Source organism: Scyliorhinus canicula, chromosome 5, assembly GCF_902713615.1.
Source record: "Scyliorhinus canicula chromosome 5, sScyCan1.1, whole genome shotgun sequence".
Classification (NCBI taxonomy): Eukaryota; Metazoa; Chordata; class Chondrichthyes; order Carcharhiniformes; family Scyliorhinidae; genus Scyliorhinus; species Scyliorhinus canicula.
This window is the reverse complement of record NC_052150.1, coordinates 53,441,125-53,456,393: the sequence shown is the minus strand read 5'-3', so window position 1 is coordinate 53,456,393 and position 15,269 is coordinate 53,441,125. Positions and strand designations below refer to the sequence as shown.

Here is a 15,269-nt window from a genome sequence, read left to right as displayed (position 1 = left end):
TCACTGAAAGGGGCAACACAGGTGGAGAAGGTAGTCAAGAAGACATACGGCATGCTTGCCTTCATTGGCCGGGCAAGTTCATGCTTAATAAAGCCTTCTGTTCACTCGCTTTCTCTGCCTCACTGTGAATTGAAGGTATATCACTCTCCTTAACCAATACAGCCACCCTCCTCATTTTCTTCCTACCCTATCTTTTCTGAACACCTTGTACCCAGGAATATGTCCCTTCCTTGAGCCAGCTTTTTGTTATCGCCACAACATCACATTTCTACAATGCAATCTGCATCTGTAGCTCCCCAATCCTATTTACTATACTTCATGCATTTACACACATGCACAGTAACCCTAGTTTAGGCATCATTACCTTCCCCCTTGCACTGACTTCACTTCTTCACTGACTGTAAAGTTCCAGGCAGCGGCCAATCGGAAGCGATGTCTGGAAGAAAAAGCACAAGTTTATTGTATCTACTCTCATACAACTCCTACTCAAAGGGTCTCCCGTGCCCGGCTCACACTAGGGCCGGGGTCTTTATGTCCCATGATGCCTTTGGTTTAAGTTTCCTGCTAGTAGGGGCAGCACGGTGGCCTAGTGGTTAGCTCAACCGCCTCACGGCGCTGAGGTCCCAGGTTCGATCCCGGCTCTGGGTCACTGTCCGTATGGAGTTTGCACATTCTCTCCGTGTCTGCGTGGGTTTCGCCCCCACAACCCAAAAATGTGCAGAGTAGGTGGATTGGCTATGCTAAATTGTCCCTTAATTGGAAAAAATAATTGGGTAATCTAAATTTTAAAAAAAAAAGTTTCCTGCTAGTACAGGTGCCATCTTCCCCAGAGCCAGTTCCAGTGTGCCAGGAATCTAAAGTCCTCCCTCCTACACAGTGGCCCAGTGGTTAGCGCTGCTGCTTCACAGCGCCAGTGACCCGGGTTCGATTCCAGCGTCGGTGTCTGTGTGAAGTTTGCGCATTCTCTCCATTTCTGCATGGGTTTCCTCCGGGGACTCCGGTTTCCTCCCACAAGTACTGAAAGACGAGCTGGGGGTTGGTGCCAAATGCAGAGTCGACAGGGGAGGTGGTGCCAGGTGCAGAGTCGCGGGGGCTGCGAGGATGGCAGGTGGGACCGGTGCTAGAGGGCCAATGCCAACTCACCTGTGCGGCCTGGTGGAGATTGTTGAGCTTTGTGTGGCACTGGGTGGTGGTCCTCCTGGTGACACTCCCTGCGCTGATGGCTGCTGCCACCACCTCCCAGGCAGCATTGGCTACCCTATGGCTCACCCTCTGAGCCCCTCGGGGGAACGAGGTATCTCTCCTGGACTCGACCATGAGCCTGGCCAGGTTGGCATCCCGAATCGTGGAGCTGGTCTGCATGGTTGTATGTCTGCATGCTGTCTGTGGTTTGCTCTGCAGGATCGGTTTCAGTGCTGCGCCCCCTCATTAGTGGGGAACTGTCAGGCCGGATCCCGGTGAATCAGCTGCCAGGACAGTCATTTCCGGCGTAAAGCTTTCATTAAGTGACCTAATTAACATTATATACCGGTGAGTGCTGGCCGGAAACACCCGGCTAATCCCGCTCGCTTTCACACTTAGATTGTGCCCAGGGTCAGAGAGTAGGGTTAATGGGATATACTCAAATTGGCCAGATGTTACTGGTGTTAGTGGTGTCCCCAGAGACCCATATTATATGCACTCATTAATGATTATCATGCTGTTAAAAGGGCACTCACGCTACTAATTACAAGATTAAACTCCTGGGGAAAGTTCAATGGATGATTAATATGCGAGTACAGCAACTTCATGAAGATCACAGAGGTGTTCAAGGTGAGCAGTGCAAATTGGCCAGCAGGTCGTGGGGATTCTCATTTTACCGGATATTTCTTCTTTGCCATAAGTTGCCAGTCTTTGTCGTAATAAATAATGTCATTCATACGGATTACGTTTTTTCTTCAAATTTTGGTTAATTGGCCAAGTGTCCATCCCCAGGACCTCCAGAGGACACCCACCAGAGGCATCAAGGGCCACAGCAGGCTGCCCCCACCCCTGATATGCATCCTGGGGACGCACCTGGACATAGCGGCAGGGCACGGAGGGCTAAACACATTGAAAATCACTGAGCGGGCACTGGAGGGGGGAGGAGGAGGGCGGCACCATTGGACCTAGGGCCAGTTGGGGTCACTATTGTACTTATAAACATGTACACCTATAAACGTGTTATACCCGAGACATGTGAAGCCTCTGTCATGTTATTCCGCACTACGAGCTGGCCTGTCCACCCTCCACTCCCCTAGCTGTCAACCACCCTCCCCCGGCCAAGCCCCCTGTGCTCCCTGTTACTGGACCTGGGCCCCACCCCCGCCCCAAGGCATACCATGTGCAGATGAGAAGTGTGAGCACGCATTCAGCAGACAGAAGTCAGACTATGGCATAGATTGAACAGCACCAGAGCTCAGCTCACAGCAGTATATCATCACCCTCCTGTCTTGTATATTGACCCACTGACAGTGCTGCCACAGGCCCATCACCCTGGAGTGATGTAACACAGATCCTGGAAGGGTGGAACAAGGCAACAGGGGAGGGGGAGAAGGAGTAGGGGCATGGTTGTGGGGGGGGAGGACAGCGGGTGGGATGGGGAGCGGGGGTGCGATCTTGGATGAAGCCACATTCTATGAGAAGCGGGCGAGGATGAGGGCCTCCTTGCTCCTCCAGGCATGCCGGATCCTCATCGCCACCACCTGTCCTCCATCCTCCGGCTGCTCCTGCGGGTCCTCCCTGGGCTCATCCTCCAGCCCCTCCTGGTCCGGCTCCTCCTCTCGTCCTCCTTGGGGGTGGCCACATGTTCCTCCACCTCCAGCATGTCGCCTCGTTGCTGTGCCAGGTTGTGGAGGGCACAGCAGACCACCACAAAGTGGGCGACCCTTTGGGGTGTGTACTGCAGGGTGCCACCAGGACGGTCGAGGCATCGGAACTGCATTTTAAGCAGTAGGATGCACTGTTTAATGACAACCCAGGTGGCCTCATGGGCCTCGTTATACCGGGTCTCTGCATCAGTCTCCAGCCTCCTTACTGGCGTCATTGGCCAGAGAGTCAGCGGGTACCCCTTCTCCCCCAAGGGCTAACTGGTCACCATGGTGCGTCCCTCGAAGATGCCGGGGATCTTCACCTGCCCAAGATAGAGCTGTCTTGCACACTCCCAGGGAAGTGTGCACAAATGTGCATGAGCGTTCAGCTCCCTATCAGGCAGGAGTCAAACATATCGCTGAGGATGAGGGGAGCATCGACCTGTCCTCAATTCAAGTCATAGTGCACTATCAATTAAGACAAGACGACAGTAGAGAGTAATCGAGGCTTTATTAAGCAGTGATGTGTAGCCTCCTGCAGCTGCTGCTGAAATGGCTGCAGCTCGGTAAGCACACACATTTATACTCCGCCTACTGGGCGGAGCCAACAGACAGGGATCTACCACTGTACCTGTAGTGCAGGAGCCTTACCGTATTACATCTCATGTATGTGATATATACAAACAGTGGTGACTACCACAGGTCATCATCATTCTCCTGCAGCGTGCAGCCAATGGCTTTAGTGTCCTGCACATGCATATAGGAACCACCATGAGAACGTCCTGCAGGCTCCTCATTAGTGATTTCATGTCAGACCGCATAGTGGGAGAGCTCTTCACTCCCTAGTCCTGGTCATCCACAAAGCAAGATGCTATGAGGGCATCCTTAGCCCTTTACCCCATGCAAGCCCTGGCAATTGCCCGAGGTCCTTCCTCCTCCTCCTCCACGTGTTGACCCTCTTTGCCCTCCATGTTCGTTCTTAGGATGTGGGCGTCGCTAACTGAGACAGCATTTGTTGCCCACCCTTAATTGCCCTTGACCTGAGTGAATTGCTGGGCCATTTCAGTGGGGGGCAGTTAAGAGTCAACCTCATGGCTGTGTGGGTCAAGAGTCACATGTAGATCAGACCGGGTTGGAACAGCAGGTTTCCTTCCCTGAAGGACATTAGTAAATCAGATAGGTTTTTACAATCGGCAATGGTCTCACGGTCATCAAAGAACTAAAAACAATACAGCACAGGAACAGGCCCTTCGGCCCTCCATGGATCACATGTCCTATCTAGACCAAAAACTTGTATCCTTCTATATCCCGTCTGTTCATGTGTCTATCTAGATAAGTCTTAAAGGTCGCTAACATATCTGCCTCAACCACCTCACTTGGCAGTGCATTCCAGGCCACCACCACCCTCTGTGTAAATAACTTCCTCCGCACATCTCCACTGAACCTTTCCCCCCTCACCTTGAACTTGTGCCCCCTTGTAATTTTCAATTCCCCCCTGGATAAAAGCCCCCAATTGTTCACCCTATCTATACCCCTCAAAATCTTATAAACTTCTATCAGGTTGCCCCTCAGCCTCCGTCTTTCGAGGGAGAACCATTTCCACCTGTGCTGCCACTTTTAAGGATCTCTGGACCTGCATGCCCAGATCTCTCTGTGTGTATATGCTCCTGATCACAGAATCATAGAATTTGCAGTGCAGAAGGAGGCCATTCAGCCCATTGAGTCTGCACCGGCTCTTGGAAAGAGCACCATACATCAGCCCACGCCTCCACCCTATCCCTGTAACCCAGTAATCCCACCTAACCTTTTTGGACAGTAAGGGCAATTTAGCATGGCCAATCCACCCAACCTGCACATGTTTGACTGTGGGAAGAAACCGGAGCACCCAGAGGAAACCCACGCAGACATGGGGAGAACGTGCAGACTCCACACAGACAGTGACCCAAGCCGGGAATCAAACCTGGGGCCTCTTTCAATGGCCCCGACCGGCGCCTCGTTGACCACACAAGCGCAACTGGCAGCGATTCTATGGTCCGCGGAGAATAGCGGGAAGGCGTCGGACCCGATTGTGGGTCTGACGGCCCAGTCTCCGCCCCTACGCCGAGCGCGAGTACGGCGCGGAGGCTCGCAGAATCCCGCCCTTTATCTCTGAGAACCTTTTCCAACAATTTCACTATCACCGACATCAGGCTCACTGGCCTATAATTACCTGGGTTATCCTTGCTACCCTTCATGAATAACAGGACAGCATTGGCTATCTTCCAATCCTCTGGACATTATTAGACTTTTAATTCCAGATTTTTATTGAATTCAAATTTCACCATCTGCCATTGTGGGATTCGAACCCGGTACCCCAGAGCATTACCTTGGGTGTCTGGATTACTAGTCCAGTGACAATACCACTAGCCATCATCTCCCCACTGCAGTACCAGGTTGTGCAGAGTACAGCAGACCACAATGATGCAGGACACCCTCTGGGGGCTATATTGAAGGGCGCCCCCCCGGACTGGTTCAGGCACCGGGGCCGTATCTTGAGCAGTCCAATCAACTGCTCGACCAACGTGTGCGTTGACGCATGAGCCTCATAGTGAGTCTCAGCGGATATTTGTGGCCTCCGCATTGGCTCATAAGCCACCTCCTGAGTGGGTACCCCTTGTCCCTGAGGAGCCCGCTCTCAAGCCACTGAACTCCCTCAAAGACGGCTGGGATCAGCAAGCATCCTAAGATTGTGCTTGCTGCTTGTGCTTGTATTACCGTGCAGCACGGTAGCACAAGTGGATAGCACTATGGCTTCACAGCGGCAGGGTCCCAGGTTCAATTCCCTGCTAGGTCACTGTCTGTGCGGAGTCTGCACGTTTTCCCCATGTCTGCGTGGGTTTCCTCCGGGTGTTCCGGTTTCCTCCCACAGTCCAAAGAAGTACAGGTTAGGTGGATTGGCCATGATAAATTGCCCTTAGTGACCAAAAAGGTTAGGCGAGGTTATTGGGTTACATGGATGGGGGGAAGTGAGGGCTTAAGTGGGTCGGTGCAGGCTCGATGGGCCGAATGGCCTCCTTCTGCACTGTACTTTCTATGTTCTAAGATGTAACTGTCATGGATGCTCCCCGCAAATGGGCATACACCTACATGATGTGCACCGTTAGATCACAGGCGAGCTGGAAATTGACGGACTAGCATCCCTTGTAGTTCACAAATGGCGTCCCATGCAGCCACGGGGAGCACAGAGCCACATGGGTGCAGTCAATTACACCCTGCAACTGGGGCATGCCTGCTATGTTGGCAAAGCCGCTGGCCCTGGCATCCTGGTTCACTTGCATAGAAGTTGAGAGCGGCAGTAACTTTCAGGGCTACAGGCAATGAGTGACCTCCCAGTCCATGTGGTGCCAACTCTTGCATCACCTGGCACAGGTAGCCCATCCTTACCCGGGACAAACACAGTCTTCTCCAGCACTGGAACTCTGACATCTGAAGGTAGGAAGTTTAATGTCAGAATACCCTTGGCTGGTAGTGTCTCTTCAAAGACTCCGCCATCTGTGGCCCAGCTCCTGGAGAAACAATGGGCCCAGCCTTCCGATCCTCTGCAGGGCATTGTTCCTGGCCTTGTGTAGCGGCACGCAGATGTTGCTATTGCAAGTCGGTCACAATCAACAGAATTACCAACATGACTGGCTCCATGATTCTCCAGAATCAAAAACTGAAAGTACAAGGACATCAAATTGATCAATGAGGATTCCTGACAGTGCCCTGGCCCTCAGACTTCTCAGCGTCTGGGACATCCACTGATGTACTACCCCCTGTGTGAGCTTTCCACTAGGCTTCGCTCCCTCCTCTGCTACTGAATAATCACCTCTCCACAGTTGGCCCTGTCAACTCAACCTGAATGAAGCGCTTCAACCCTTGAGAGACTCAGTAGTTCCAAAGCCCCCGCCATGCGTGAGGTGTTAAGGCAGTCGAGTGCATTCAGTGGACCAGCGTTCTAACCTCACGGGAACCTAGATGAAAACTGCTGTCATTACTATGAACAGATTGAGTGATGAGAGACTTCATCATAATGCATTGGAAGAGTTGGAGGAAACGTATGAGTTGACCAAAAAGAATGGTTTCAGGTACCTGCAGGTGAGGAATCTTGTGAGGAGAGAGGTGCCGTCCTTCCTGGGACTGCCCTCTCTGGTGTGGCATGGGGCGGGGGGGGGATGGTGTTAAGGGGGAAAAATTAGGAAGGCTGGGTGAGTGGGGGTGTTGGTATCGGAGGTTGCTGGGGGCCTCTGTTTTTTTAAATTTCCAATTAAGGGGCAATTCAGCGTGACCAATCCACCTACACTGCACATCATTTTGGGTTGTGGGGATGAGACCCACGCAGAGATGGTGATAAAGTGCAAACTCCACAATGACAGTGATCAAGGGCCGGGATCGAACCCGAGTCCTCGGCAACGTGAGGCAGCAGTGCTAACCACTGCGCCACTGTGCCACCCTAGGGGGCCTGTGGTTTGTTCATTGTTGATGCTTGATCTTTCGGTATTTTCATGCACGCATGTAAAATTCCTTGAATAAAAATATTTTTGAGCAAAAGAAATCACCAAACACAATCTGAGACCTCCCATCTAAAAGCTCCAGTTCTAATAACCCTGGAGGCCAGGTTTCATGGTTGGAGTTTGGAATTCCAATCCCCTGGAAATTTATGTGGAGGGAACATTCCCAATCCAGACCCAACTGGAGATTTGTTTTGGGACTAAAAATAGGTGGTTAGGCAGAAATGATTTCCATTTAATTTAACATTTTGTTCCAGTGCCACCTGCACAAAAAAATAAACAAAATCACCCCCAAATCTTCTGGAAGATATTTCAAATTTGCACTTTTGAAGATTGTTTTTTTCATAGCTTTGAATAACAGAAGCAGTGCCAAATCCTTTGGGAAAACCCAATAAGCTAATTTCCAGGTGTTTGATTACATTTACTGCTAACGTTATTAATTTTAAAGTGAAAACAGTAAACCGAATGTCAAAATCGTGAATTTACAACAGGAAAGTCATGAAGGTCAACAAAGTAATGTCAACCTGCTGTGAAAATGTCAGGTCTGCTGGGGTTTGAGTCACAGTTAAGAATTAAAACTTTTTTTTTTTAGAAAATATTTTATTGAGGCATTTACGATTTTGATACTTTACAACAATAACATCCAACAGAACACACAATGAAATAACCATCATTCCCGCCAAATACAAACCCCAACCAACATGGCTTATAAAAACAAACCACTAGCCCTCCCCGGCCCTCCTGCCATTGTTTTTTCCTACCAATTCCTACCCTAGAAGGGGCTGGTTTAGCACAGTGGGCTAAACTGCTGGCTTGTCATGCAGAACAATACCAGCATCGGGGGTTCGATTCCTGTACCGGCCTCCCCGAACAGGCCCCGGAATGTGGTTACTAGCGGCTTTTCACAGTTACTTCATTGAAGCCTACTTGTGACAATAAGTGATTATTATTACTATTATTATTCATCGCTTCCATGCCTCCCCTTTTCCCCCGCCCCTCCCCATCTCCTCCCCCGCTGCCGACAGTCTACTTTTTCTTGAAGAAGTCGATGAACGGCTGCCACCTCTGAGCGAGCCCCTGTAATGAACCCCTCAAGGCAAATTTAATTTTCTCCAGCCTGAGAAACCCCGCCATGTCGCTAACCCAAGCCACTGACTTCGGGGCTCAGAGTCCCTCCATCCAAGTAAAATCCCTACACCCAGGACATGTGTACATGATTCACTGGACGTCCCCAACATCGTCCACACCTGTCCTCCACCTCCTCAAAGAACCTGCTCATCCGGGCCGCAGTCATATGAGCCCTGTGGACCACCTTGAATTGGATCAGGCTGAGTCTGACACACGTTGATGACGCATGTTAATGTACGCAATGATCTGTCTGAGCTGCAGCAGGAGGAGCACTGGCAGAGAGCTATCTCTGCCGGTGCTCCTCCTGCTGCAGCTCAGACAGATCATTGCATACATTAAAAAAAAATTAATTTAGAGTACCCAATTCATTTTTTCCAATGAAGGGGCAATTTAGCGTGGCCAATCCACCTACCCTACATATCTTTGGGTTGTGGGGGCAAAACCCATGCAAATACGGGGGGAATGTGCAAACTCCACGCGGACGAGTGACCCAGAGCCGGGACCGAACCTGGGACTTCGGTGGGGCAGCAGTGCTAACCCACTGCGCCACCGTGCTGCCCATAGATAATTCCGTACATGACAAGAAAATACATAATAGGATAAACATAAAATACACAATGTAAATACATAGACACAGGCATCGGATGAAGCATACAGGAATGTAGTGCTACTCAGTAGAGAAGATGTGTGAAGAGATCAGATCAGTCCATAAGGGGGGTCATTTAGGAGTCTGGTGACAGTGGGGAAGAAGCTGTTTTTGAGTCTGTTCGTGCGTGTTCTCAGACTTCTGTATCTCCTGCCAGATGGAAGAAGTTGGAAGAGTGAGTAAGCCGGGTGGGAGGGGTCTTTGATTATGCTGCCCGCTTTCCCCAGGCAGCGGGAGGTGTATATAGAGTCACTGGATGGGAGGCATTGATTTGCGCCTGCAAATCATTTGCTTTTTCCACTGGTTGCTAGCCCATTCAGTGGATTAGAACAAAGAAACAGAAACAATTGGTTATAAAATCCTATCACTGGTTCATTTGTGTTGGTATACCATAGTATAGAATTAACGGCATCCTCGGTCGGCCCTAACTGGTCCATGCCAACCAAAAAGTCCATCTAAGTTAACCCCATTTGCCTGCATTTGCTCCATATCCCTCTAAACGTTTCCTATTCATGTATCTGTCCAAATATCTTTTAAATGTTGTCAATGTCCTTGCCTCAACCACTTCCTCCGGCAGCTTGTTCCACATACGTACCACCCTTCATGTAAAAATGTTGCTCCTCAGGTTCCCATTAATTCTTTCCCCTCTTAACTTAAACCTATGCCTTCTAGTTCTTGATTCCTCAACCCTAGGAAAAAACTAAGTGCATTCACCCTATCTATGCCTCTCGTGATCTTATACACCTCTATAAGATCACCCCTCTCAGTCTCCTGCGCTCCAAAGAGAAAGGACCCAGCCTGTCCAATCTCTCCCTATAACCCAGTCCCTTGAGTCCTGGCAACATCCTTGTAAATGTTTAATAAATCTTTCCTATAGCAAGGCGACCAAAACTGAACTCAATACTCCGAGTGCGGTCTCACCAATGTCCTGTATAATTGCAACATAACTTTCCAACTTCTGTTATGTGAGAGTACCTTTAAGAAATGGGTGCTTAAGAAATGTACCTTTAAGAAATGAGTGTTTATCAGTGATGTCAGAGTGAGGGTGGAGCTGGGCAGTCTGTCTGCTTTACTTTTGTTTTAGGCTGTTTGCTGCAGGGTGTGGTTAGTTTCGTTTTGAGAGCTGGATAGCTGCAGGCAAAGCAAGGAGCTGCATAAGGATCTCTCTGCAAACTAAAGACTGTCGCCAAATCAATTGGATGATTTCAAAGTGCTGCCTGCTGTCAATAGTTTTAAACCTGATCTCTGGGTTAAAAAGGGTCTTTTGTCTGCCGGATATTGTTTGTGAATTTATTAAGGGTTACCAATAGAGTACTGTATTCTTTGGGGATTTATTGGTGTTGATAGTTGTTAAGATGTTTACTGTGGGTTTATAAAGTGTTAACTGGTTTCATAAATAAACATTGTTTTAATTTAAAAATACTGTTGATCTCTGGTGCATCACACCTATAAGATAGGCCAGTGTACTCCCCATAACCACAATCTATTAAAAGTTGTGGGTCAGGAGAACTCCATGATACACTTTGGGACTCTCTAAACCCTGGCCCATAACACTTGTATACTCAATGCTCTGACAGATGAAGACCAGCATGTCAAAAGCCTTTTTCACTGCCCTATCTACCTATGACTCCATCTTTAGAGAACCGTGCACCAGAACTCCAAGGTCTCTCTGTTCCACGATACTCCCTAAGGCCCTACCATTCACTGAAAAAGCGTGGAAGTCCTACCGTGATTTGACTTTTCAAAATGCAACAACTCACACTTAACTGTATTGATCTTCATTTGCCATTTCTTGGCCCACTTCCCCAGCTGATCAAGATCCTGCTGCAATTATTGATAACGTTCCTCACTGTCGACAATACCACTATTTTAGTGTCATCTGCAAACTCACTGATCATGTCTTGTACATTCTCATCCAAATCGCTGAGAGAGATAACAAACAACAAGGGGCCCAGCACTGACCCCTGAGGCACACCACTAGTCACAGGTCTCCAGTCCGACAAGCATCCTTCCACCAAGCATCCTTCCAGCATTACCCTCTGCTTCGACCATCAAGCCAATTGTATATCTAATTTGCCAGCTCTCCCTGGATTCCATGGGATCTAACCTTCCAGAGCAGCCGACCATGTGGAACTTTATCAAAGGCCTTACTGAAGTCTATATAAACTGCATCTACCACCCCGCCCTCATCAACCTTCCTGATCACTTCATCAAAGAACTCTAACAAATTTGTAAGGTATGGACAAAGCCGTGCTGACTACTCCTAATCAAACCCTGGGCTGGATTCTCCGTCCCGCCGCTCCAGATTTCTGGTTCAGCGTGCCGGCGGAATGCTCTGTTTCGCCGGCTGGTCAATGGGGTTTCCCATTGTTATTATGTTATATTGCTACTGCTGGTAGCATGTTGTATTACTTGGTTAAAGTTATATCTGTCGTTACTGGTTGCAGATGATCTTGAAGAATACACAAGTCTTCGATGTAAAGTAAACACATTTATTAAGTAACGATAAAACTTATAAATGAGTTTGACACTCTACTGAACTAACCCTAGAAATAAAGTAATGAGAAATAACTACAAACTGTATCTGAACTACACAAGGTGGACAGGCTGTGACCTGGCTATACTATACGACTGCTGGCTGGCTACTCCTGTGTGGAAAGAGAGCAAGATCCTTGGGGAAGCTCATTTATATAGTGTGATCTGGTGGTGCCCTCTAGTGGTAGTGCCACAGCTAAGTGTTGTGATTAACCCTTTAGTTACAAGTCTGTCTACATATCATTACAGCATTTCCCATTGTGGGGCAGCCCCAGGCTGTTGGGAAACCCCCGGGCTGCTGGCAAAACAGAGCATCCTGACGGCGGAGAATCCAGCCCCCTGTCTTTCCAAACGCCTGTATATCTTATCCCGCAGAATCCTCTCTAGTAACTTACCCACCACAGATGTTAGGCTTACCGGTCTATAATTCCCAGTTTTTTCTTTGCAGCCCTTCTTAAATAAGGGCACAACATTTGCTCCCTCCATATGATTTTACTGCGTTTTTCTGTGTTCAACAATAATAAAGGGAACAAGGAGGAAAGCCTGGTTTTTAATATTTTTAATAATTGTGTTGTTACTAATGTTACATTGCATTTGCCCATCATGATGGTTAATTCCAGTGTGAAAATATTAAATATATATATTTTTGTTTTGTATTAAGTTGCCAATTTCAGAACCAGTGGAATGTTATGATTGATTGATTTATTGTCACATGTACCGAAGTACAGTGAAAAATATTTTTCTGCGCCCAAGGGAATTTATAAAGTACGTACACCGTAGACAAAAAGAATAATCGACAAAGTACAACAGCAAATAAGTAATTGGTTACAGGTGATTGGTGACTGCAATTACTGAGCACTTTCACCATTTCTGATATTAGCTGTTCATTGAAATGTTAAGGTGCCAAATAATTGCTTCGGAATGAATGTAGGTAAAGAGCATCAAGGTGCACAGTAGGTTCCAAATACCCTTTGGACAGTGCTATTTATGAACATCATTACGAGAGCGTATTAGAGGCTGGATAAATCTGTTTACAATGACTGGAATAAAAGCATTTTTTTCCTGTTTTAAAAAAATGTTTCCTATAAAGGGACACAATTAATGTGGCCAATCCACCTACCCAGCACATTTTTAGGTTGCGGGGGTGAGACCCACGCAGACACGGGGAGAACATGTAAACTCCACACGGACAGTGACCTGGGGCCAGGATTGAACTCGGATCCTCAGCGCCGTGGGGCAGCAGTCCTACTGCACCACTATGCCACACTGAATTAAAGCACATATAATCCTGTGAATTGGGAACAGGTTACTTTTGGCAGTCTGACACCCTTGTAATTTTTCATCCACTACAAGCGCATTGAATTTTTGAATGAACAGTCATCCATTGTTTGTTTCAGAAAATAAAGATTATGCAAGTCACTACAGAGCTCCCACACAAGGTAGGTGAAAGAGATACATGTTTTTCTGACAGTATTTTTTCTTTATCTTTTGTGTTGTACCCGTATCATTATCTGTTCTTGGTCCCAATGCATGATTGATCACCTTTAGTCAAGGAGATTCCGGTAGCTGAAATTCCAGCTGAAAACTGAAAATCATCTCAAATAACCACACACATTCACGTTTTCTTTAAATAACTTTACAGACTAACAAGGGCTGCTCTGCAAACAAAATCTGCCTCAAGCCTGTTCAGATAATTCTAAATTTTAATGGACTTTTTGCTTCTTGAAATAACAGTGCTTTATTCTCCTTTGTTGAACCGTTCTGAGAATATGGGACTGGATTCCCTATTTTTAAGACTATGTCCCCACACTGACGTAAAAACTGTGGCCTTTCATGCCAGAAAAACTGGCGGCAAAAGACCGTATATTCATAGCCCTGCAGAGGGCTAGCAGGGACCCGTCATGAATCTAGCAGCTTTAGCTGCAGATATGGCCCCCGCACGTCCGGATCTGAGGCTGCGCATGCGCACGGCAGCGGCCTCCAGCGGCCGCACCGTGCTCCTTGGCGGACTCAGACCGCGGAGTTGGACCTCCTAAATAGTGCCCCCGATCGGCCGCGCACCCGACACGGACCACCCACCCAGAAATAGCCTGGTCCCGTATGAAGCCCGCCCTGCCCTCCAATCGGCCCGCCCCAGACCATGGCGGCCGCGGATTGAGTCCGCAGCTGCCACGCGAGTATCCCGAACGGCAAGATCATGTTAGATCCACGCCGTCGGCACTTTGGCCAGTCGGGGGCGGAGAATAGTGGGGCGGGCCTCTGCAATGGCCACAGGTAGGGATACGCGACACAGAGTACACTGCTTTTCGGGGGCCGGAGAATTGGGGAACTGCCGCCGGTCCCGATTCCCTGCGCGGAAATGGATTCTCTGCCCCGGCGCCGGACGCTATTTCACCGTTGGGATGCGGAGAATCCAGCCCGTGGTTTTGGAAAACATTCAGCACAGTTTGTCCATCGTTCTTCATACTTGAAAGAAACAATCATTCTGTATCCTTCCTATATCTTTGACCTTACTTCAGAAATGATAAATGAACAGGCTATTTGTGCAATTCTATATATTATTTTCTTTCTTCCCTCACTCTCCCCAACCTGCCTCACATTCAGAGTTCAGTACCATTCGCATCCCTATTTGAATTGACCTTGAAGCTTGCACTGGTGTTGTTAAACAGCTTTTAAGGTGCAATCAATAAACGCACCAATTGCTGAAATCCAGCATAAGTGAGCATATAGAAATTATGCGTGTTTGATGATTTCAATCAAATGGATTTCATTTTGTGAGAACCACGCACTGTCTTACAACATACCCCATTGTTCTTTTTTCTAACATGCTGTAATTCTTTCAAATGTTACACCAACATCATTTCATGTTGGGTGCCTGCCAGTATTTTGATGACATAGCGATAGAAAATTACCAGCCCTCTACCAAGGTTCATTTCCAAAAGGAAGGCTACACATATATTTGTTGAAGATCTGATCTGTATGAGATAAATTGCCTGCTGTCTTGTTACACACACTTCCAGGAAGATTCTGACTTGTATCATCTAGCCATGGTTAAAGGACCAGACTGCTTCTGCTCAGTTCTACCCTTTTAGGGGGGCAGGTTGCTCTGAAGGTGATTCATATTTTTAAGCTCGCATAAAGTAAAATAAAAAGAAATTACCTGTTATATTCCAGTTTTATGGAATGATGCACTCCTCCATCATCAGAACTGTGTAATATGGCTTTGTTGCTTCAGTGAGGGACTGATCATCCCTGTCACCTTGGTAACAGTGTAAATCAACGGAAAAAATGAATGAAGCTCAGAACGTACAGAGCTTGCTGTTTTTCTCTCTATGAAACAAATGACCAAAGCCAAACTGCACCACAATATCGGTCAAGGAGTAACTGGTGGTGGAAGTAGAGATGGTTACTCCAGTAGGCTGTAGATCATTCGCGCCCAGCCTAACTGATATAATACCAGTTTGCAATACAATCCATAGACAGTCTGGAGTGGAACCTATGGCTAATCCCAAGTCAGAAAAGGAAACCAGCCATCATAGCAGAGTAATATGACTCTGAGACACAGTACTCAGGTGGATGAGCATACATCACCTCACAGGTGCA

The 15,269-nt window shown here is 47.9% G+C and overlaps 1 protein-coding gene across 1 annotated transcript in view; it reads right to left on the bottom strand.

Annotated features, from left to right (window-relative positions):
- Window positions 1–15,269, bottom strand: part of rnf182 (ring finger protein 182) — a 26,701-nt gene extending 11,432 nt beyond the window's left edge. Inside the window, exons 1-2 of the mRNA XM_038797089.1 lie at window positions 14,827–15,269; window positions 365–436 (exon numbers count right to left, since the gene is read on the bottom strand). The gene's annotated coding sequence lies outside the window, so the exon portion shown is untranslated. The remainder of the gene's footprint in view (window positions 1–364; window positions 437–14,826) is intronic.